The sequence below is a fragment of the Dendrobates tinctorius genome, unplaced genomic scaffold (genome assembly GCF_039654945.1).
Source record: "Dendrobates tinctorius isolate UK_male_01 unplaced genomic scaffold, ASM3965494v1 ptg000111l, whole genome shotgun sequence".
Lineage (NCBI taxonomy): Eukaryota > Metazoa > Chordata > Amphibia > Anura > Dendrobatidae > Dendrobates > Dendrobates tinctorius.
In genome coordinates, this window is record NW_027361779.1 from 42610095 (window position 1) to 42632787 (window position 22693).

General features: G+C 45.6%; 1 protein-coding gene across 1 annotated transcript in view; it reads right to left on the reverse strand.

The window, feature by feature from the left end:
* Window positions 1–22693, reverse strand: part of LOC141100933 (uncharacterized) — a 516918-nt gene that overhangs the window by 74212 nt on the left and 420013 nt on the right. The window lies entirely within an intron of this gene.

A 22693-nucleotide genomic window follows, 5' to 3' on the forward strand; every position in this document is an offset into this window, starting at 1 on the left:
TAAAGATGAATGATCAGACCAACAGTCCTTCTAAGGGCTAATTTTTTACTTTGCTGTTTGTATCAGATACATTCTGCATTTAGCCGAGGGAGGGAGAGAGAGTTGCAGGAGCAGGGAGAGTGGCTGAATATAGTCTCTAGGCAGGGATTATGGCTTTTGAAGTCCGTTGCTAAATATATAGCTGCAGTAGTTGACCACATTTTTTGGGGGGTGAAAAAAATGACTATATTGTCATCGATGGAGTATTACGTGCTTTGTGGTACATTTCGGTGTTACATAACACTCCCAGAAAGCGTTGAAACATTTTTCTGAATTCAGTTACTCACCCGTAGAGTAAGGCTAGCTTCACACTAGCGTTCGGTAGGGCTGCGGATGGCAGCCTACTTCCTCCTTTCTTCTTCCGTGAAGCTCTGCCTATGCTCCGCCAACTTCTATATGCATCCTGCATTTCTCTGCGTACCTATCCTTAACATTGAGTATGCAGGGACATGCGTGAAACTAGACTAATACATGCAGTGTGGTAAACTTTTTCTGAATTGAATATGTCAACCATACACTTTTGTTTGCTTTGTGTTACATTACAGTGGTTATAAACTTCAAAACATGCTTTGATTGCTGCAGGTGACCAATTTTTTTTCTTAATTAAAAATAGACTTCGTTTCAAGAGACCTAGAAATTAGAAAATGCATAAGGCATATGGTAAGGAAGGGGGAATTGGAAGTGCTGATGATGGTGCAAATGGACGCTGAGGACATGGGGCAGGTGAGAATACGCCTGTTGCTGGAACAAAAGATACACACCCATCAACGACACATAGGTTCCTATCCAACTTTGCAGGGAGGCACGGTACACCACTTCTGAAGCCAGAACAGTGTGAACAGGTGGTCTGTTGGATAGCAGATAATACTTCCAGCATACTTGGCAGCATCACTCAGTTTTCCACATAGCCCAGTCTCACCTGCCAACAGTCTGAATCACTTAATCATCACTCTGAGCCTGCACTGGGACACTCTGAGGAGCTCTTTACAAAATCACTTGTTGATTGCGGCCTCTCAGTCTGCATGTTCCAAGAGGGACAGGAGGAGATACTTTTTAGTGATGCACAAAACTTAGAGCAGCCACAGCCACAAGAAGATGAAGGTGGTAAACGGCAAATTTTGTCTAAGGAGGAAGATGATGAGACACAGTTGCCGTTAAGTCAGGTTGTTGTTAAGTCAACAAGCCAGGAGGTCTAATGTGCGATGGTGTAAGGCAAGGTGGTGATGACAAAGTCACCGACGCAACCTCCGAATCTAGCATGCAGAGTGAGGACAGCAGGGCTGAGGGGGAGAGATCAGCAGCAGCAAAAATGGCAGGAAGAGGCGGGGGGGGGGTGATTAGAGGGAGAAGATGGGCAACGGTTCTACGGAGCACCGACACTCTTGAATTCTCCGTCAAAGAATTAGGTGCTCCCCAGTCTGGGACTTTTTTAAAGAAAGATCTGAGAGAAAAAAAAAATGTAATTTGCAACGTGTGCCATATCAAGATCAGAAAAGGCCTGACCTCTAAGAACCTAACCACCACCAGCAAGATCAGCCACATCTAAGTAACCGACTCGGTGGGCCATACGCCTGGGTCCATGATTGGTGCCAGCGGGTGCCACCACTGCCTCTTCCTCTATGCTGGGTGCTTTCCAATCTCCTGTCCATGGCACTCGCACATATGCCCCCCGCTCTGCACCTGTCCTTGCACATTCTGACGCACCATCATCAGGCACGTCCAAATACTTGTTCCAGCACAGCGTTCAAATGTCTCTACCCCAGGGCTTGGAACGAAAGAGAAAGTTTCCGCCACCCAACCACAGACACAAAGGCTAAATGGGCACATTTCCTGGCTACTTGCCAAGGAAATGTTGCCGTTTAGGCTTGTTGACACAGAGGATTTCCGCCGACTCATGTCGACAGCCATCTCTTGGTACTCAGTCCCCAGAAGCCACTTTTTCTCCCACTGTGGCATTCCCGCCTTGTAAAAACACGAGTCCCAGTACATCCCCATGCCCTTACCAACACAGTTACTGGGATTGTCCACTTAACGACCGACATGTGGACAAATGCTTGTTGCCATGGACACTACATTTCTATGACCGCACACAGAGTGAACATTGTGGAGGCTGGAGTTGAAGTTTCCTTCACGTTAGACATCAGTTCCCGCAACCCTTCCTGCTTCTCCTCATCCTCCATCTCCAGTGTGTTATCTCAGAACACATCGTCCAGGAAGCAGGAAGTTGGAAGCTCTGCCTCAGCAAAGCGGCGACAGGCTCTGCTGAAGCTAATTTGTCTAGGAGATAAACCACACACTGCGGTAGTTACTTAAAGGAATAACAAACCAGACAGATCTGTGGATTTTGCCACTGAACCTCCAACCAGGCAAGGCTGTGTGTGATAATAGCCTTAACTTGGTGGTGGATATGAAGCTTGGCAAGCTCACAAAAGTACCATGCTTGGCACATGTGCTCAACTTGGTAGTTCAGCGTTTTGTAAAAACATACCATGATATAGCAGAGCCTCTAGTCAAGGTACCCCATGTCAGCGGCCATTTTCACAAGTTTGGCTACAGCTACCTCTGCTCTGGAAGTGCTGAAGTCGCACATGCAAGTGCCAGCTCACCGACTGGTGTGTGACGTGACCATATGCTGGAACTCCACACTGCACATGTTGGTAAGGCTTTGCGAGCAGCAGAGGCCAGTTGTTGAGTACCAGCTCCAACATACCTGTCGGTATTCTGGTCAGTCTCTGCACATAACTGAAAAGTGGGCAAGGATGTCTGACATTTGTGCAGTTGTCCAAGTCTTTGAGGACTCCACTAAGATGTGAGCAGTGATGACACTACAGTCAGAGCAACGATCCCGCTTCTGTGCCTACTTAAACAGTCACTGCTCACAATTAAACCTGAAGCTATGCATGTGGACCAGGTGGAGATGGCGGAAGACATGAGACAAGGAGATACTATTGGCCTCATCTCATCTGCTCAGTGCGGATTGCGTAACAATAAGGAGGTGGAGGCTGAGGAGAAACAGGAGCTGTTGACTAGTGCAAGAGAGGCTAGTATCCACACAATCTTCATCCCGTCTCTCCTGTTTGGATGGGTTCAGGATGAGAATGAGGTGGGAGAGGGAGGAGGTGGAGAGTTGTCATCATGGTGTTCTCCGTAGGGTACTTGGCACATATGGCCCACTTTATGTACTGCTGTCTTTTCCATGACCCTCACTTTACATTCACAATAAAAAATCTTTTTTGGTTTACATAAATTATAATTTTTTTAAAATCCTTTTTAAATTTTGCATTATACACTACCGTTCAAAAGTTTGCGGTCACCAAGACAATTTTATGCTTTCCATGAAAACTCATACTTTTATTAATCAAGTGACTTGCCAAATGAATTTAAAATCTAGTCCAGACATTGACAAGGTTCGAAAAAAAAGATTTTTATTTGAAATAGTAATTTTCTCCTTCAGACTTTGGTTTCATCAAAGAATGCTCCCTTTTCAGCAATTACAGCATTGCAGGCCTTTGGCATTCTAGCAGTTAAGTTGCTGAGGTAATCTGGAGAAATTTCACCCCATGCTTCCAGAAGCCCTTCCCACAAGTTGGTTTGGCTTGATGGGCACTTTTTGCGTACCATACGGTCAAGCTGTTCTCACAACAGCTCAGTGGGGTTGAGATCTGGTGACTGCGCTGGCCACTCCATTACAGATAGAATACCAGCTGCCTGCTTCTTCCCTAAATAGTTCTTGCATAATTTGAAGGTGTGCTTTGGATCATTGTCCTGTTGTAGGATGAAATTGGCTCCAATCAAGTGCTGTCCACAGCGTATGGCATGGCGTTGGAAAATGGAGTGATAGCCTTACTTATTCAAAATCCCTTTTACCTTGTACAAATCTCCCACTTTACCAGCACCAAAGCAACCCCAGACCATCATTTTACCTCCACCATGCTTGACAGTTAGCGTCAGGCACTCTTCCAGCATCTTTTCAGCTGTTCTGCATCTCACAAAAGTTCTGTGTAATCCAAACACCTCAAACTTGGATTCGTCTGTCCATAACACTTTTTTCCAATCTTCCTCTGTCCAATGTCTGTGTTCTTTTTCCCATATTAATCTTTTCCTTTTATTAGCCAGTCTCAGATATGGCTTTTTCTTTGCCACTCTGCCCTGAAGGCCAGCATCCCGGAGTCGCCTCTTCACTGTAGACGTTGACACTGTACTATTTAATGAAGCTGCCTGTTGAGGACCTGTGAGGTGTCGATTTCTTAAACTACAGACTCTATTGTACTTGTCTTGTTGCTCAGTTGTGCAGCGGGGCCTCCCACTTCTCTTTCTACTCTGGTTAAAGCCCGTTTGTGCTCTCCTCTGAAGGGAGTAGTACACACCGTTGTAGGAAATCTTCAGTTTCTTGGCAATTTCTCGCATGGAATAGCCTTCATTTCTAAAAACAAGAATAGACTGTAGAGTTTCATATGAAAGTTCTTTTTTTTCTGGCCATTTTGAGAGTTTAATGGAGCCAACAAATGTAATGCTCCAGATTCCGAACTAGCTCAAAGGAAGGTCAGGTTTATAGCTTCTCTAGTCAGCCAAACTGTTTTCAGCTGTGATAACATACTTGCACAAGGATTTTCAAGGGTATTCTAACCATCCATTAGCCTTCTTACACAGTAGCAAACACAAAGTAGCATAAGAACACTGGAGTGATGGTTGTTGGAAATGGACCTCTATACACCTATGAAGATATTGCATTACAAACCAGACGTTTTCAGCTAGAATAGTCATTTACCACATTAACAATGTATAAAGTGTATTTCTGAATCATTTAATGTTAGCTTCATTGGAAAAAACTGTGCTTTTCTTTCAAAAATAAGGAAATTTCTAAGTGACCCTAAACTTTTGAACGGTAATGTATGTAAGTCATCATACAGGAAAAGATGTTTCTATGAATTTTTTTTTGCTGTAAACTCCAATTTTCGTTGATTTTGAATGTTTTATTGTCAGTCCTTAAAGTGGAGTAAAAGTGTGACCCCATTGTTCTCAGCAGTGATCTGGGAGTCAGAGATGCTTCCAGGGGGTCTTCCTTATGCTGTTCTCCTTCCATTCAGCCTTTTTTTCCATACATTTCAATATTTTCACTGCCCCCCCCCCCCAGACCTCCTTGTAGGGTCTGTCTGAAAAATGCTTGGATTTTCCATTGACTCCCATCATACTCGCTACTCGAAACGAGAATCAGAGCATTAGAAATTGCTCAGTTTGAGTAACAAGCATCTAAACATTTTAGTGCTCACTCATCTCTAGTTATGTGTAATAATTAGAAATGACACAGAGAAAAAGTATTGAACACACTTAGTGAAATGTATTTAATATTTCATACAAATGCCTTTGTTGGTGATTACAGGTTCAAGACATCTCCTGTATGTAGAAATTAGTCACATGCATTGCTCAGGTGGGATTTTGGCTCATTCTTCCATACAAAACACTCTTCAAATCCTGAAGGTTCCATGGGCTCCTTCTATGAACTTTTAGCTTTGGTTCCTTCCATAAATTTTCTAGTGGATTCAGATCAGGTGATTGGCTGGTCCATTCTAGCAGCTTTATTTTGTTTCTCTACAACCAATTGAGAGTTTCCCTGGGGTATGTGTTTGGGTTCATTGTCTTGTTGAAATATCCACCCTCATTTCATCTTCATCATCCTGGTAGATGGCAGCAGATTTTTATCAAGAATGTCTCGGTACATTTGTCCATTCATCCTTCCTTCAATTATATGAACTTTGCCAGTGCCATATACTGAAAAACAGCCCAACCCAAAATGATATTCCCACCTCCACCTGGACACCATGTTAGACCCATGCAGCAACTTTATTGAAGAACGGAGACAACCTTATAAGACGAATGTGCTCCTCTCTCATAGAAGGAATTTAACCTAAAGTATTATAATCCATTAGATAAGAGAAACTAAGCTCTTAAAGGGGTACAAACAAGTATATCCATTCATTATGTTCTACCTATTATAGCAGTCGGTACACTGATGAAGATTGAGTAGACCAAAACGTCTGTGAATTATGTACCACTGACTGTTCATTAAAGTTTTTTCTACTCATCTAAGTTGAATGCCATGTCTTGTTTATATATCCTATTGGTTTGGGATCCTACTTGAGCACCGCACCAGTAGTGCCACGTTTCTCATTATTACTGCTCTCCCAGAAGGCATAACTCAGACTCCAGAACATTCTAGACTTGCCTGGAAAACAGCTCCTCCTATTGACCATGTGAATAGGAGCTGGCCAATAGGAGACCGAATTCACATCTCAGATCATTACAAAACAATAATTATGCATCATTGTACAATAATAATAATAATAATAATAATAATAATTTATATAACGCCAACATATCCCGCAGCGCTTTACAGTTTAACAGTTTCAAAACACAAGTCATAAGTAACAACGTTAACAATACAATAATTAAAGCAAAATAAGACGACCCTGCTCGTGAGAGCTTACAAAGTACAGGTGTGTATTTACAATGGTGTATTTACAATGATGGTCCAGCCATCTTGAGGGAGTGAGAGAAGGATGGAGATAGTGGATGGGCTACACATGCACACTTACACATAGAATGACTTTGATTAGTGAACGTGATAGGCCACTCTGAACAAATGTGTTTTGAGGGAGCGCCTGAAACTATGCAAATTGTGGATAGTCCTAATTTCTTGGGTAGAGCATTCCAGAGGATTGGCGCAGCGCGGGATAAGTCTTGGAGTCAGGAGTGGGAGGTGCGGATTAGTGCAGAGGTTAGTCGAAAGTCGTTTGCAGAGCGCAGCGGTCGGTTAGGCCGATAGACAGAAATGAGGGAGGAGATGTAGGGGGGTGCTGCACTGTGGAGAGCTTTGTGGGTGAGAACAAGTACTTTGAATTGGATCCTATAATGAATGGGCAGCCAGTGTAAGGACTGGCGAAGAGCAGACGTGTCCGAGTACCGATTAGCCAGATAATGCAGCAGCCAGGGTCATCTAAGTATGGACTGGAGAGGGGATAGTCGAGTAATGGGGAGGCCAATTAATAGAGCGTTGCAGTAATCCAGGCGGGTACACTTTCACCATTAGATGGTGCCAGAACACAGCAAATGAGAAATGCTTTGCATCTAAAATGGAGGTGACTAGAAATGGAGAATTACAGCTCACAAATAATGTAGAGGGTCAGTTAGAGAGTGAGCTGTAGTGTAGAGAAGCTACTCACAATTCAGTGTTCCCCAACGCCAGTCCTCAAGAGCCAACAACGGTTCATGTTTTCAGGATTTCCTTAGTATGGCTCAGATGATAATTGCAGTACCTGCACAGGCAATAATTCCATCACATGGGCAATACTAATGAAATCCTGAAAACATGACCTGTTGGTGGCTCTTGAGGACTGGAGTTGGGGAACAGTGACTTAAAGGGACGGACACACTCTGGACTGGGTCACTACAGACGCAAATTCAATTTAAATGTATTACGGTGCATAGACCAACCTTCTGCACCGCAATATCAATACCAGCCTCCTGCTAAACAGAGTCCAACAGTTGATGCAAGCAGTGTATGACGTTAGTGCCATGCGTCGCCCCGGCTGTGGAAGAGAAGACATGCTATTCATCGAGGGACCGAGGTCAGGTGACAAAGATTTATTTATTTATTTATATATATTTTTTCCAGTAAATATATTTATTGAAGTTTTTTTTTTTTAAACAGTAAAAGCAGTACAGAGAGCCATTTACCATGTCCAAGGCTAAACATTAAATCTCTGTAAAAGCAGCACACTTATAGCCAAACAAGGACTCTGGCATATATAGGATACATGCTTGCTATCTTGAAAAACATCTCCAGATATGAACCTTATAAACAAAGTAAATAACCTGTAAGAAAAGCAGTTATAGAGATATAAGAAGAAGGAAAGAAAGAAAAAGAGAGAAGAGAGAGAGAAGGAAAGAAAAAAAAAAAAAAAGGGGGGTGGGTGGAATAGGAAGAAAGGGGGGAGTAGGGAGGGAGAGGGTTAAAGGGGACCCAATAGCATCAGTGTCCACGTATTGAGGGTTGTGAATATGTACGTAGCCAGTTCAGGAACCCCGCGCTCTCCTTGAAGGATTGCCAGAGGAACCAGGTGCGCCTCTGTTCACATGCAACATCACCGTCACCCGCCACCATTGACTCCAGACGATGAAGTCTCTCCATTTCAGATATCCATTCCTCCGTGGAGGGAACCTCAGTGGACCTCCAATGCCGAGGAATAACCGCTCTGGCAGCCGTTAAACAGAATCTTAGAATCCCCTTTTTAACCGAAGCTATCGAATTGGGAATCAGGGACAGTAGGGCAATTTGAGGGGAGGGCTCATGGCGGACCCCAGTCATCAGATGAAAGGCATCAAACACCGAGCTCCAGAAGGGTTGCAGGAGACCACAGGACCACCAAACATGAAGCATAGAGCCTGCGGCGGATCCACATCTCCAACAGGTATCCGGGGTCTCCGGGTTAATTCTATGGAGAAGTGTGGGACATCTATACCAGCGCATCAGCAATTTATAATTCCTCTCCTGCGACTGACTGGATATTGTCATCTTGTGCGCGAGAGTGAAAATTTTTAAACTATCCGCCTCAGAAAAGGTGATCCCCAGGTCCCTCTCCCAAGCCTCCATCAAGCCGAGCGTAGTAGAGGGAAGTGAGTTCAAGACCAGGCCATAGAGCGCCGAAACCACATGAGAGGGACCCTCGGTAGGGAGCATCAGAGACTCAAATGGCGTTGGCGCTCCTAATGGTATACTGAGAAGGAAGCTCCGCAATTGCAGAAACTCCAGCCAGGACAGCGGCGTCATTTGACCAGGGCCCCGCAACCCCCTCACATCGGAGAGCCCCGCAAGTTTATCCCTCACCTGACCCAGTACCACCTCGTCAGGTCGCGTCCAACACAAAAACGTAGATCTATTCATTGCTGGGGGAAAGGCCGGATTGTCAAAAAGGGGACTCAATCTGCTCAATCGAGAGGTCAGGCGTAATTTCACGTAGGCTCTGTCCCAGAACCTCAGAACAACCTGTGTGAGTGGAGCATAACTTGACACAGGCGGGCGTCCGATCCCCCCCAGCCAAGGTAGCCAATACAATGAAGAGGGCGATAAAAGTTTCTCCAAGAACACCCACTGTTTATGAGCATCGCCAAACCTCCAATCGACTATCCTAGAGAGCAAGACTGCCTGATAATAACGTTTAAAATCAGGGAGGCCTACCCCCCCTTTAGTCTTGGGTCTCACTAGTACCGAGAACCGAGTCCGCGGCTTCCTAGTTCCCCAAATAAAGCTATTGATAGCCGATTGCAGGCGCCTGAAAAAGCAATCCGGGACCTGCACAGGAGCCGTCTGAAAAAGATAGAGGAATCGGGGCAAGATTTCCATCTTGATCACTCCTACCCGTCCGAACCAAGATAGCTGAGGTCTGTTATATCGTTTAAGGTCCAAGATAGTTTTCTGCAGGAGCGGGACATAGTTCAGAGCATATGTTGCGTTAATGTCAGCAGGTATTAAGACTCCTAAATATTTCAAGGCGGCCGTCTTCCACTTAAAAGAAAAGGACGTCTGGAGCTGAGAAACCAGATCATTAGGCAAGGAGATATTGAGCGCCTCCGTCTTGGAGTAGTTGACTTTAAAATTTGAGACGTCCCCGACCCTACGGAACTCTCGGAGAAGTACGGGAAAGGCCACAGTCGGGTTGGTAATATATAGCAGTAAGTCATCCGCATATAGGGATATCTTAAACTCATGTTGACCAATCTGCAAACCCTCAATATCGGGTGTCTTCCGTAATGCCACTGCTAGGTGCTCCATCGCGAGGACATAGAGTAAAGGAGAGAGGGGGCAACCCTGTCGGGTACCGTTCCTTATATTAATGGGCAGGGAGAGGGTGCCATTAACTCTGAGACGGGCTGTAGGTCTATGATATAGAGCAAAAATCCTCTCCATCATGTTAGGACCCACTCCTAGTGGCTGCAGAGAAGCACGTAGAAAGGGCCAACCTAGGCGGTCAAACGCCTTCTCAGCGTCAATAGATAATAAGCATGCTGGTACCCTTCCTGTGCGCATGTATGAAGTCAGGAGCAACGTCTTCACCGTGTTATCCCTGGCCTCCCTGTGAGGCACAAAGCCTGCCTGATCATTATGGATGGACCCAGGGAGAACAGGGTTCAGTCTACCAGCTAACACTTTCGCGAACACCTTCACATCTACATTAATAAGGGATATGGGCCTATAACTTGCACATAATAGGGGATCTTTACCCAGTTTAGGAATCACGGTGATTGTAGCCATCAGCCTTTGGGGGGCAAAGGGACAGCTGGCCGAGATAGAGTTAAACAGTTTGATCATGAAGGGGACTAGGGAGTTTGCAAACAATTTATAAAAGGCAGCAGAAAATCCATCAGGGCCAGGACTCTTACCATTAGCTAAGGATTTTATTGTGTCGAGAACCTCCTGCTCTGAAAGAGGGCTCTCCAGGGTCTCAGACTCCTCCACCGACATAGGCGGGAGCCCAGTATCCCGGATGTAATCATCCACCCGTGCTTGAAACTCGAGGGGGGACATATCAGACAACGGGCCATTTAAATTTTAAAGAGAGTCGTAATATGCTCTGAACGAGTCCACAATCTCCCCAGGAAAATGGACCAGTTCACCCGTAGCAGATCTCATGGTAGGAATATAAGTGGTAGGGGCACGGGGATGCAGAAACCTCGCCAGGGCCCTCCCAGGTTTATCAGAATATTTGTACATAAATTTACGGAAGCGGTCCCTCTGTCGTGCTAACGTCGTGTCTAACAAGGTGCTCAACTCACAGCGCACCCGGAGGAGATCAGTCAGCAAACAAGCATCTCTAATCCGTTTATGGTCCGTCTCCAAAGCTTGGACACGAGTCAACAAACCCATTATATCAGTCTCCCTCTCTCTTTTCAGTCTGGCCCCTTGTTGTATAAATACCCCCCGTATGACTCCTTTCAAAGCTTCCCATTGATAAGGAATAGCCGTAGGGTCGTGTTTGTGAAAATCTAGAAAGTCCGAGATTGCTGTTCGCACGGCCGCCTGACACGTTAGATCTCCAAGGAGACCAGGGTTTAAGGACCAGGTCCATTCCTTCGGAACGAGACTCGGCAACCGCAGGGAGAGCAAGACCGGGGCATGGTCCGACCATAACATCGTGTCGATGTCGGACCTAGGGTCAAAAGACAGGAGCCTGTGGCTGATCAAAAAATAATCTAATCTACTGTAAGAATTGTGTATTGTGGAAAAATAGGTATAATCCCGGGCAGTGGGGTGCAGTAACCTCCAGACATCCACCAACCTTGAGTCCGTCAGGGCCCGACGTAGTCTCTCCATCTGCGAGGGGGACACCGCTGACCTGCCCGAAGAGGAATCCACAGCGCGGTCCAACACCATATTGAAATCCCCTCCCATGATCACGTAGCCCTCCGCAAAAGCCGATAGGTCCCGCAAGTACTTTCTGCATGCTCGGACCTAGTCTTGATTGGGGAGATAAATGTTAGCTATGGTGAACAGATCGTGGGCGATTTTAAGCTTCAGAAACACATATCGACCACCAGAATCCGTCTTAGAGGCGACAACCTGAGCCTGGAGAGACTTATGTAATGCAATGCTGACTCCTTTAGACTTGGAATCAGAATTACTTCCATGGAACCACTGCGTGTAGTATTTATGGCTAAGCGTAGGGATTCTGTCTGATCGGAAATGTGTCTCCTGCAGCAAAAGTACATCAACTCGTTGCTTATGCATACCGTATAGAACCTTCGATCGTTTTTCGGGGACATTAAACCCCCTGACATTAAGTGAGCAGAGTTGTAGGGATGCCAAATGAACTATCGGGCCCACAGGTGGCACAATCAGGTCAGGAAGGAGTAGGGGGGGTGGGTGGTGGGAAGAGACAGAGATAGTAAAAGTAAAGCACCAAGGAAAGAGAGTAGTTCAGAACCGACCGAAAAGAAAAAAGAAATAAAGGGAAGACCAAGAGGCCACTAGGCCTCTCGTGTAGAGAACAATATCAGAGAAAACTCTGAGAAGTAGTGTCACAGACACACCCTAGTGGGGAGGTGATTGGGCAAAGAGCAAGCAGTCAACAGCCAAGCCCCTGCAGCAAAAAAAAAAAAAGGAAATCCAAACTCCACCCCGTAGGTCTGTAGACCTGTCAGTATAAACAATATTAACAAATACAACAGGACGAGTCATAAACCAGATACATTTGCAGAAGTGAACACAATCGGAACGGGTCTCCGAAGGGGCATCTCCGAGTGCTAAATTTAGAAGAAAAAGTAGCGTTAGTCAGCCTAGGATATAATTAGTGGAATTATAAAGTAATACAACAGGTAAGCACATCATTTAGGGTGCCCATCGGAGTAGGAAACCATTCATAAACAGTGTAGAATAGGCTATGCTGGGAGCTCCGTTCAAGAGTCCCAGATAGAATCTGATGAAAATGAAACCGCTACCAAACATATGGCTCCAGTCCCCCTGCATTAATCAAACTTGACCAAAGTTACGACCAGACTCCTCTTGGGAGCCCGACAGTATGCAGGGGTACCGCAGGCGGAACAAAAGAGACAATAGAAAACATATAATCTAGGATAGATGATCAAGTGTCGTTGGTCTGAGTGACGGATCCATGTCTCCGGCGGGATCTCCGCTTCCTCTTCCCATAGTCCCAGCAGGAGGTCCTCCATCGCGGCGCAGTCCCCATAATTCAGACGCAGTGAGGTGAGGCCAGTCCCCCAGCGCAACCATGGGAAAGCTCAGAGCAGCGGTGAAGTTCTGGAGATCCGACGGGGATCTCAAAGTTGTCAGACCCTTATCACTGCGTACTTGCAATTGGAATGGGTAGCCCCAACTATAGGGGATCCTATTTTCCCGCAACATCTCCAAGAGGGGACATAGAGCCCTCCGTTTGGCTAGGGTGAAGCGTGAGAGATCAGACAAAAGAAGAATATCAGATCCATTAAAGTCTATAGCATCGTGGTCACTCGCCTTACGCATGATATCATCCTTAGTTTGGAAGTAGTGGATCCTGCATATGACATCCCTCGGCTTAGATGTGTCGGGGTTCCTGGGCCCTAGCGAGCGATGAGCTCGATCAATTTCAATGTGTTCAGTGGATGGTTTCCCTAAGAGCGAATTAAAAATGCCGTGAAGGGCCGAGGAAAGGTCACGTGAGGCCACAGACTCAGGGATCCCACGGAGCCTGATATTATTCCTCCGGTTCCTGTTCTCAGAGTCCTCCAGCATATCTAGTACCATATTAAAAGACTCCGAGTGTAGATCCAGATGTTGTTGCTGGCTCTGTAATTGTGAGGAAAGCGACTCCACTCTCGCCTCCAATGCAGAGACGTTAGTAGTAAGGTGGGACACGTCCTCCTTAAGGGACCCTATTTCACCCCTGCACACCGCTTCCAGGCGCTGAATATAGCCCTCCATATCGGCCCTGGTGGGGATGGCACTCAGCTGCGCTCTCAGCTCTGAAGCATTTATGGAATCATCAGGGCCCACAGGTCTAGAAGGAGCTTGTGCAGGGGGGCCATGAGATGTAGTGGTGGGGGGGACACTGTCCTGGGACACCAGACAGGGAGAAGCCCCACTTTCATATCCCCCTGATGATAGTGAAGGGACCACTTCTGTTATCTGGGTCTGGTAGGGCTGTAATATAGGAGGAGACCTGTCCTCTGCCTGCTCAGTCTGTGCCATGGTCTGACCGGGGGATGGGGGGCAGGACGCAGCTCTCACCTCTCCAGTGCTTTGTGCCAGGCTCCCTCCTGTCTGCATCTGAGGTGAACGGCTGGTCACAGGAGCAGCAGTCCTCCCTCCCCCATCCAGCACCCTCCCTGCTACAGCTCCAGTCTTCTGCTTGCTTGTGGTCCCAGGTGAAGGGCGTCCATGTGCGTTCAGCCACACAGGGGAGTCACCTCTCCCCTCCACCATTTCCGAGGGTGCCGTTCTCTTTCCCACGCCTCCCTGGGCCGACATATATCTGGCTATTCCGGCACCTCCGGGACCCGCAGTAAGCTCTCTGGGTGCCTGGGAACGGAGACCAGTCTTGCCCTTCATAACGACGGGTGAGTGGAGCTAGATATAGCTGATTAATCGCTGCAGGGGCTTCAGGCACGCAGGAGCTCAGCAAAGATGCAGCCTCACAGCTCCATGTCCAAGCCACGCCCCCCAAAGATTTATTTTTAACGTGTATGTGAGGATCGGCACAATGGGGGACATTACTACAAGATAAGGACCAGGATGGGGATATAACTACAGGATAAGGACATCACTACAAAATGGAGACAAGGATGGAGTTATTACTACAAGTTGAGGATATTAATACTGTTGCACAGCTTGTTGCACAGCTCCTTGAATACCCACAGTTGCAGTAGAAAAGTTCACAGAGAAGATTACATGGGATACCAAACTTTTAGGCTAAGTGCACACGTACCGGAACTCTCGCGGAAATTACCGCGAGAATTCCGGAATTCCAGTCCGCGGGAAAATCGCATTTTAAATTCCCGCGATTTTCCCGCGGAAAAACTAGCATTTTGCAAGCGTAATTAGCTTGCAAAATGCTAGCGTTCTCCAAGCGATCTGTAGCATCGCTTGGAGAACTGATTGACAGGTTGGTCACACTCGTCAAACATAGTGTTTGACAAGTGTGACCAACTTTTTACTACTGAGGCTGCTTATGCGGCATCAGTAGTAAAAGATAGAATGTAAAAAAAAAATAAAAAACGGTGTTATTCTCACCCTCCGACGTCCCGCGCATCCGTTCCCAGTAGTCCTTTGCGAAAATGCCCGCAATGACGTCAGTTCTCGCGGGCATTTTCGGACGCCATCGCGGGCATTTTCGCAAAGGACTACTGGGAACGGGAGCGTGAAGAGAAGCGGGAAGGCTGCGCGGGACGTCGGAGGGTGAGAATAACAATATTTTTTATTTTAAATTCTATTTTTTACAGGGATATGGTACCCAAAGCCCGGAGGACAGTCTCCTCTCCTCCGGACCGTGGGTACCATCCGCAATTGTTCTGCTTACTTTCCGCATGGTGGGCACAGCCACATGCGGGAAGTAAGCGGAACAATGCATTCCTATGGGTGCGGGATCGCCGCGATTCCGCAAATTAATGAGCATGCTGCGGCTTTTACCGCGAAGCGATTCCGCCGCGGTAAAAACCGCAGCATTAGCACAGCATTGCGGAATCCCATAGGAATGCATGGGATGCTTATTTTTCGCGTTTTCGCGGCAAAATCGCGCGGTTAAAACTGCCGCGGAAACGCGAAAAAAACGCCACGTGTGAACTCAGCCTTACTTGTCAGAACATGAGGTAAAGGAAAAATGCACAGTCATACAATGCTGCATCATCAGGAAGTAGGAAATCAAAACTGAAAATAACAAGAGACCTTTTCTCTTACAACACATTAAGCAAGGAAACTTTACACAATATCACCATCTATTGTCAGATCAGCATGAAGTCCTCCTTTACACAAACAAAGACGTCCACAGCTGTTGCAAATGCCAAAACCCTTTCTCAACAGTAAGGACTTATTCAGTCAAACCTAATTTCTTCATTAGTCTCTGACGTTTTTCATTATTCAGTGCCTTTGTGAAAATGTCTGCTGTCATATCTTCAGTTGGACAATATTCTAATTTCAGGATTCCTTGTTCCAAAAATCCCTTAAGAAATGATACTTCACATCAATGTGCTTGGTTCTTCGGTTAACTCTTTCCATCTGAGCAAGATATCCTTGATTGTCCTCATTTATTTTTGTTGGTTCCAACTGTGCTTGTCCTAGGTCTGTTAGCAATTGTCTTAACCATAGAACTTCTTGACTTGCATGTGCTGCTGCAACATATTCTGCTTCTGTTGATGACAGCGTTACTATTGATTGTTTTTTGATAGTCCAACTAATTGGTCCGCCTGAGAGAAAGAAAAGATAGCCACTGGTAGATTTTTTGTCAGTTGGATCTCCAGCCCAATCTGCATCAACATATCCAGTTAAAATGCATTTATCACTTGTAGGCAGTTTCAGTTTAACATTGCCAGTTCCTTTCAAATAACGTATTACTATCTTCACAGCATTTCAATCCACTTTATTTGGCTTAGATACTTTTCTACTCAGAATTCCTACTGCTGCTGCGATGTCTGGTCTTGTAACAGTCGCTAGATGCAGCAATTTTCCTATTGGCATTCTGTACTCTTCATTGTTTGGTGATACAATTTTCTCACTATTCATCTCTTTAAGATAATTAGTTTCCATTGAAGACTTTGCTATTTTTGCATCTTTCAATCCAAATGTTTCGGTTATGTCTTGAATCATGTGATTTTGATTAAGTAAGAAATTTCCATCTTCTTCTCTTTCTATCTGTATTCCTAGGTACTGTTTCACATTTCCCAAGTCTTTGAACTTGAAATGTTGATTCAGGATTTTTAGTATGTGCTCTTTATCCCTTTATTTTTCAAAACAAACTAAAATGTCATCAACATATATGAGTACATAAAGCTATCTGTCCATTAGTCTTTTTGTGTACAGGCAAGGATCAGATTTGCTTCTTTGAAATTTTTCATTTGTGAGCACTTCCGTGATTTTATCATTCCACGCTTTATCTGCTTGTTTTAAACTGTATATACTTCTCTGTAATTTGCAAACCATGTTTGGGTTACTTTCATCTTTGAATACTGGAGATTGTTCCATGTAAATATCTTCTGTTAAACTTCCATTCAAAAATGCTGTCTTTACATCCAGATGTTTCAGTTACATTTGTTTCATTGCTGCAACTGCAAACAAAGTTCTTATTGTAGTATGTTTGACAACTGGAGCAAATGTTTCATCATAGCCTTCTCCATATTTTTGAGAATAACCTTTAGCTTCGAGTCTTGCTCGGTATCGTTCAGTTGTGCCATCTGTTTGGTACTTTACTTTTAAAACCCATTTACATCCTATAGCTTTTCTTACTTCTGGTAATTCTGTTAGTGTCCATGTCTTTGAGTCATGCATGGATTTTATTTCTATTTCCGCTGCTTCTATCCATTTATTATCTTCTTCTTCAGGAAGTCGAGATATAGAATCATAGAATCGTAGAGTTGGAAGGAACCTCCTGGGCCATCTGGTCCGACCCCCTGCTCAAAGCAGGATTCGCTAAATCATCCCAGTCAGATGTCTGTCCAGCCTCTGTTTGAAGACTTCCATTGAAGGAGAACTCACCACTTCTCGTGGCAGCTTGTTCCACTCATTGATCACTCTAACTGTCAAAAGGTAGGTTCATAAATTTTACTTGTACTTGCCTTGTATGAGACACATTTTGGTGGTTTTCCTTTCTGTTCTCTTGTTGAACGTCTTGGTTCTGTGTCTGTTTGTAGTTGTATCTCTTAACTTTCAGAATTCTGTTTTTTATCAATTTCTGCTGTTTTTCTCATTTTTTGTTTCCAGTGAAATCATAGTGTCTTCATTTAGATCCTCAATGAATGTCACACTGTTACTCACCGTAATTTTGTCTGTTTTGTGATCTAGGATTCTATATACTTTGCTATTTCCACTATATCCAACAAATATCCCTTCTATGGACCTGTTTTGAAGTTTCTAACGTTTTTCTGATGGAATGAATACAAAAACTTTACAACCAAAAACTCTTAAATCATTCACACTTGGTTTCATACCTTGCCACAGTTCATATGGAGTTTTTTTCAGTTTTCTGGAAAAAAGTTGGTTTTGTAAATATGTAGCTGTCATTGCTGCTTCACCCCAATATTTCTCTGATAGTTTGGAATCTGTCAGGATACACCTTATCATTTCAGTCAGAGTTCTGTTTTTCCTTTCTGCTACTCCATTTTATTCAAGTGTATATGGAACAGTCTTTTGATGTTCTATAACATTTGGTCTTAAGTACAGTTAGGTCCATATATATTTGGACAGAGACAACATTTTTCTAATTTTGGTTCTAGACATTACCATAATGAATTTTAAACAAAACAATGCAGATGCAGTTGAAGTTCAGACTTTCAGCTTTCATTTGAGGGTATCCACATTAAAATTGGATGAATGGTTTAGGAGTTTCAGCTGCTTAACATGTGCCACCCTGTTTTTAAAGGGACCAAAAGCAATTTTTATGAGGATACCCTCAAATGAAAGCAGAGGCGTAGCTACGGTTTTGGTTCGGGGGGGTGAAACTCCTGAGTGGGCCCCTAACTAGGTAACTTTGATTACAACTCGGTGACTCACCCTAATAGTGGATGTAGGAGATGACTGCGCTGTTACTGAAAATAATCCCTAAATAAAGACCAATATTGATATTACCACCATATGGTCAGTGGTAAATACCAGTCCTACAAAATATATGTGATTACTGCACAGTTATAGTTGGTGTCTTACTGATGGAATCGTTCACTTTTCACGTCTTTTCCATCTGGCCCAGACCGACATTGACAACTCCTCCAGCCAGGACTCAGCTACAGAGAATACAACGACACGTTTCACTTCTCATATTCCAGCCCCATCACCATCTATCTCCAACCTGCACAAACCCCTCATGCTGATACCCCAATGCTGATCCACTGCTGCCATATGTGTCCCTATTACTGCACCTGATACCGCAATGCTGAGCCGCTGCTGCCGTATGTGTCCCTATTACTGCACCTGATACCCCAATACTGAGCCACTGCTGCCGTATGTGTCACTATTACTGCACCTGATACCCCAATTCTGAGCCGCTGCTGCCGTATGTGTCCCTATTACTGCACCTGATACCCCAATGCTGAGCTGCAGCTGCCGTATGTGTCCCTATTACTGCACCTGATACCCTAATACTGAGCCGCTGCTGCCGTATGTGTCCCTATTACTGCACCTGATACCCCAATGCTGAGTCGCTGCTGCCGTATGTGTCCCTATTACTACACACTGATACCGGAATACTGAGCCGCTGCTGCCATATGTGTCCCCATTACTGCACCTGATACCCAATGCTGAGCCGCTACTGCTGTATGTGTCCCTATTACTGCAACTGATACCCCAATGCTGAGCCACTGCTGCCGTATGTGTCCCTATTACTGCACCTGATACCTCAATACTGAGCCGCTGCTGCTGTATGTGTCCCTATTACTACACCCTGATACCCCAATACTGAGCCGCTGCTGCTGTATGTGTCCCCATTACTGCACCTGATACCCCAATGCTGAGCCGCTACTGCTGCATGTGTCCCCATTACTGCACCCGATACCCCAATACTGAGCCACTGCTGCCGTATGTGTCCATATTACTGCACCTGATACTCCAATACTGAGCCACTGCTGCCATATGTGTCCCTATTACTGCACCTGATACCCCAATGCTGAGCCGCTGCTGCCGTATATGTCCCTATTACTGCACCTGATACCCCAATACTGAGCTGCTGCTGCCGTATGTGTCCCTATTACTGCACCTGATGCCCCAATACTGAGCCGCTGCTGCCGTATGTGTCCCTGTTACTGCACCTGATACCTCAATACTGAGCCGCTGCTGCCATATGTGTTCCTATTACTGCACCTGATACCCCAATACTGAGCCACTGCTGCCATATATGTCCCTATTACTGCACCTGATACCCCAATGCTGAGCCGCTGCTGCCATATGTGTCCCTATTACTGCACCTGATACCCCAATACTGAGCCACTGCTGCAGTATATATCCCTATTACTGCACCTGATACACCAATACTGAGCCGCTGCTGCCATATATGTCCCTATTACTGAACCTGATGCCCCAATACTGAGCCGCTGCTGACGTATCTGTCCCTATTACTGCACCTGATACCTCAATACTGAGCCGCTGATGCCTCAATACTGAGCCGCTGATGCCATATGTGTCTCTATTACTGCACCTGATACCCCAATACTGAGCCACTGCTGCCGTATATGTCCCTATTACTGCACCTGATACCCCAATACTGAGCCACTGCTGCCGTATATGTCCCTATTACTGCACCTGATACCCCAATACTGAGCCGCTGCTGCCGCATGTGTCCCTATTACTGCACTTGATACCCCAATGCTGAGCCACTGCTGCTGCATGTGTCCTTATTACTGCACTTGATACCCCAATGCTGAGCTGCTGCCACATGTGTCCCTATTACTGCACCTGATACCCCTATACACACACGGCTCTGCTCCACACACACGGCTCTGCTCCGCACCCCCTATACACACACGGCTCCACTCCATACACCTTGTACACACGTGGCTCTGCTCCATACACGCTGTACACATGCGCTCTGCTCTGTACACGCTGTACAGACGCGGCTCCGCTCCGTACATCTTGTACACACCTGGCTCCGCTCCATACACCTTGAACACACACGGCTCCACTCCGTACACCTTGTACACACATGTCTGCTCTGTACACCTTGTACACACATGGCTCCACTCTGTGCACCTTGTTCACACGCGGCTCTGCTTCGTGCACCTTGTACACACGCGGCTCTGCTCCGTACACCCCGTACACACACGGCTCCGCTCCGTACACCTTGTACACAAATGGCTCCGCTCGCCCCATACACACAGGACTCCGCTCCTCCGTACACCTCATACATGCATATATCTGCGCCGTACACCTTTTACACACACGGCTCGACTCTGTACACCTCATACACACACAGCTCTGCTACATCCACCCTGTAAACCCCTCATGACCCCACACAGAATTTTCACCTCATCCAGCCAGCACCATGACAACCAGCACAGCAGAGTCCTGCAGCCACTGAAGCCCCTGATCATGTGACCCCTGACTCTGCCCCTCCTGTGACCTCATCACATGTCCTGTGCGCACAGAATAGCCCAGGACGACATTGCTGGCTGAGAGGTGGGGGGCCCACTGCTGGCACCGGGGCCCCCCATCACCTTCTCAGGGGCCCATAGCGGCCGGCAGCAGAGTAGGGAGATCGATTCTCCCTGCTCTGCCGCAGAATAGTGGTGTAGTGTAGTGTAGCTCCGGTGGGCCCCCTCAGAGTGTGGGGCCCGGGGCCACCGTCCCCCCTGCCCCCCGGTAGCTATGCTACTGGCTGAAAGTCTGAACTTCAACTGCATCTGAATTGTTTTGTTTAAAATTCATTGTGGCAATGTCTAGAACCAAAATTAAAATTTTTTTGTCTCTGTCCAAATATACACTCACTGGCCACTTTATTAGGTACACCTGTCCAACTGTGTGTTAAGACTTAATTTCTAATCAGCCAATCACATGGCGGCAACTCAGTGCATTTAGGCATGTAGACATGGTCAAGACAATCTCCTGCAGTTCAAACCGAGCATCAGTATGGGGAAGAAAGGTGATTTGAGTGCCTTTGAACGTGGCATGATTGTTGGTGCCAGAAGGGCTGGTCTGAGTATTTCAGAAACTGCTGATCTACTGGGATTTTCACGCACAACCATCTCTAGGGTTTACAGAGAATGGTCCGAAAAAGAAAAAAAATCCAGTGAGCGGCAGTTCTGTGGCCGGAAATGCCTTGTTGATGCCAGAGGTCAGAGGAGAATGGGCAGACTGGTTCGAGCTGATAGAAAGGCAACAGTGACTCAAATTGCCACCCGTTACAACCAAGGTAGGCAGAAGAGCATCTCTGAACGCACAGTGCGTCGAACTTTGAGGCAGATGGGCTACAGCAGCAGAAGACCACACTGGGTACCACTCCTCTCAGCTTAGAACAGGCATCTGATGGCTACTTTCAGCAGGATAATGCGCCATGTCATAAAGCTCGAATCATCTCAGATTGGTTTCTTGAACATGACAATGAGTTCACTGTACTCAAATGGCCTCCTCAGTCACCAGATCTCAATCCAATAGAGCATCTTTGGGATGTGGTGGAACGGGAGATTCGCATCAGGGATGTGCAGCCGACAAATCTGCGCCAACTGTGTGATGCCATCATGTCAATATGGTCCAAAATCTCTGAGGAATGCTTCCAGCACCTTGTTGAATCTCTGCCACGAAGAATTGAGGCAGTTCTGAAGGCAAAAGGGGGTCCAACCCGTTACTAGCATGGTGTACCTAATAAAGTGGCCAGTGAGTGTATATAGACCTAACTGTAGTTTTCTATTTTGTGTCCTGTAAATTCACCTCCATTATCACTTCTAATGACAATTGGTTTCATCTGAAACTTGTTATTCGACTTTGTCACATAGTCTACTAGTTTATTGAAAACTTCGCTTTTGTTCTTGATCTAGTATGTGACTGTGTATCTTGAGTAGTCATCTATAAAAGTCACCATATATCTATTGCCTCCTGATGTAGTCACTTTCATGGGTCCACATACGTCAGTATGCACCAAATCATGTGGTCTTGTGCTTTTTGTTTCACTTTCTTTAGGAATAGATATCCTTGTGGCTTTAGATTTTATAAAACATTCACATCTTACGGTAATTGAGCAGTCAGATATCATTAGATCCTTTGTCAATTCTTTCCTTTCTAGCTCCATTATACTTTCAGGATGTGTGTCCTAGACGTCTATGCCACATGTGAATACAATTCTTGTGATCATGTGTACACAACTTCATCTGTTCCTTTAATGTGTCTAGATGATATAATTGTTGATCTGCCTTGACATTGATTATTACCTTATTTCCTACTAGGATTGTACATTCGTCATCTTTGAATTTTACAGTAAGT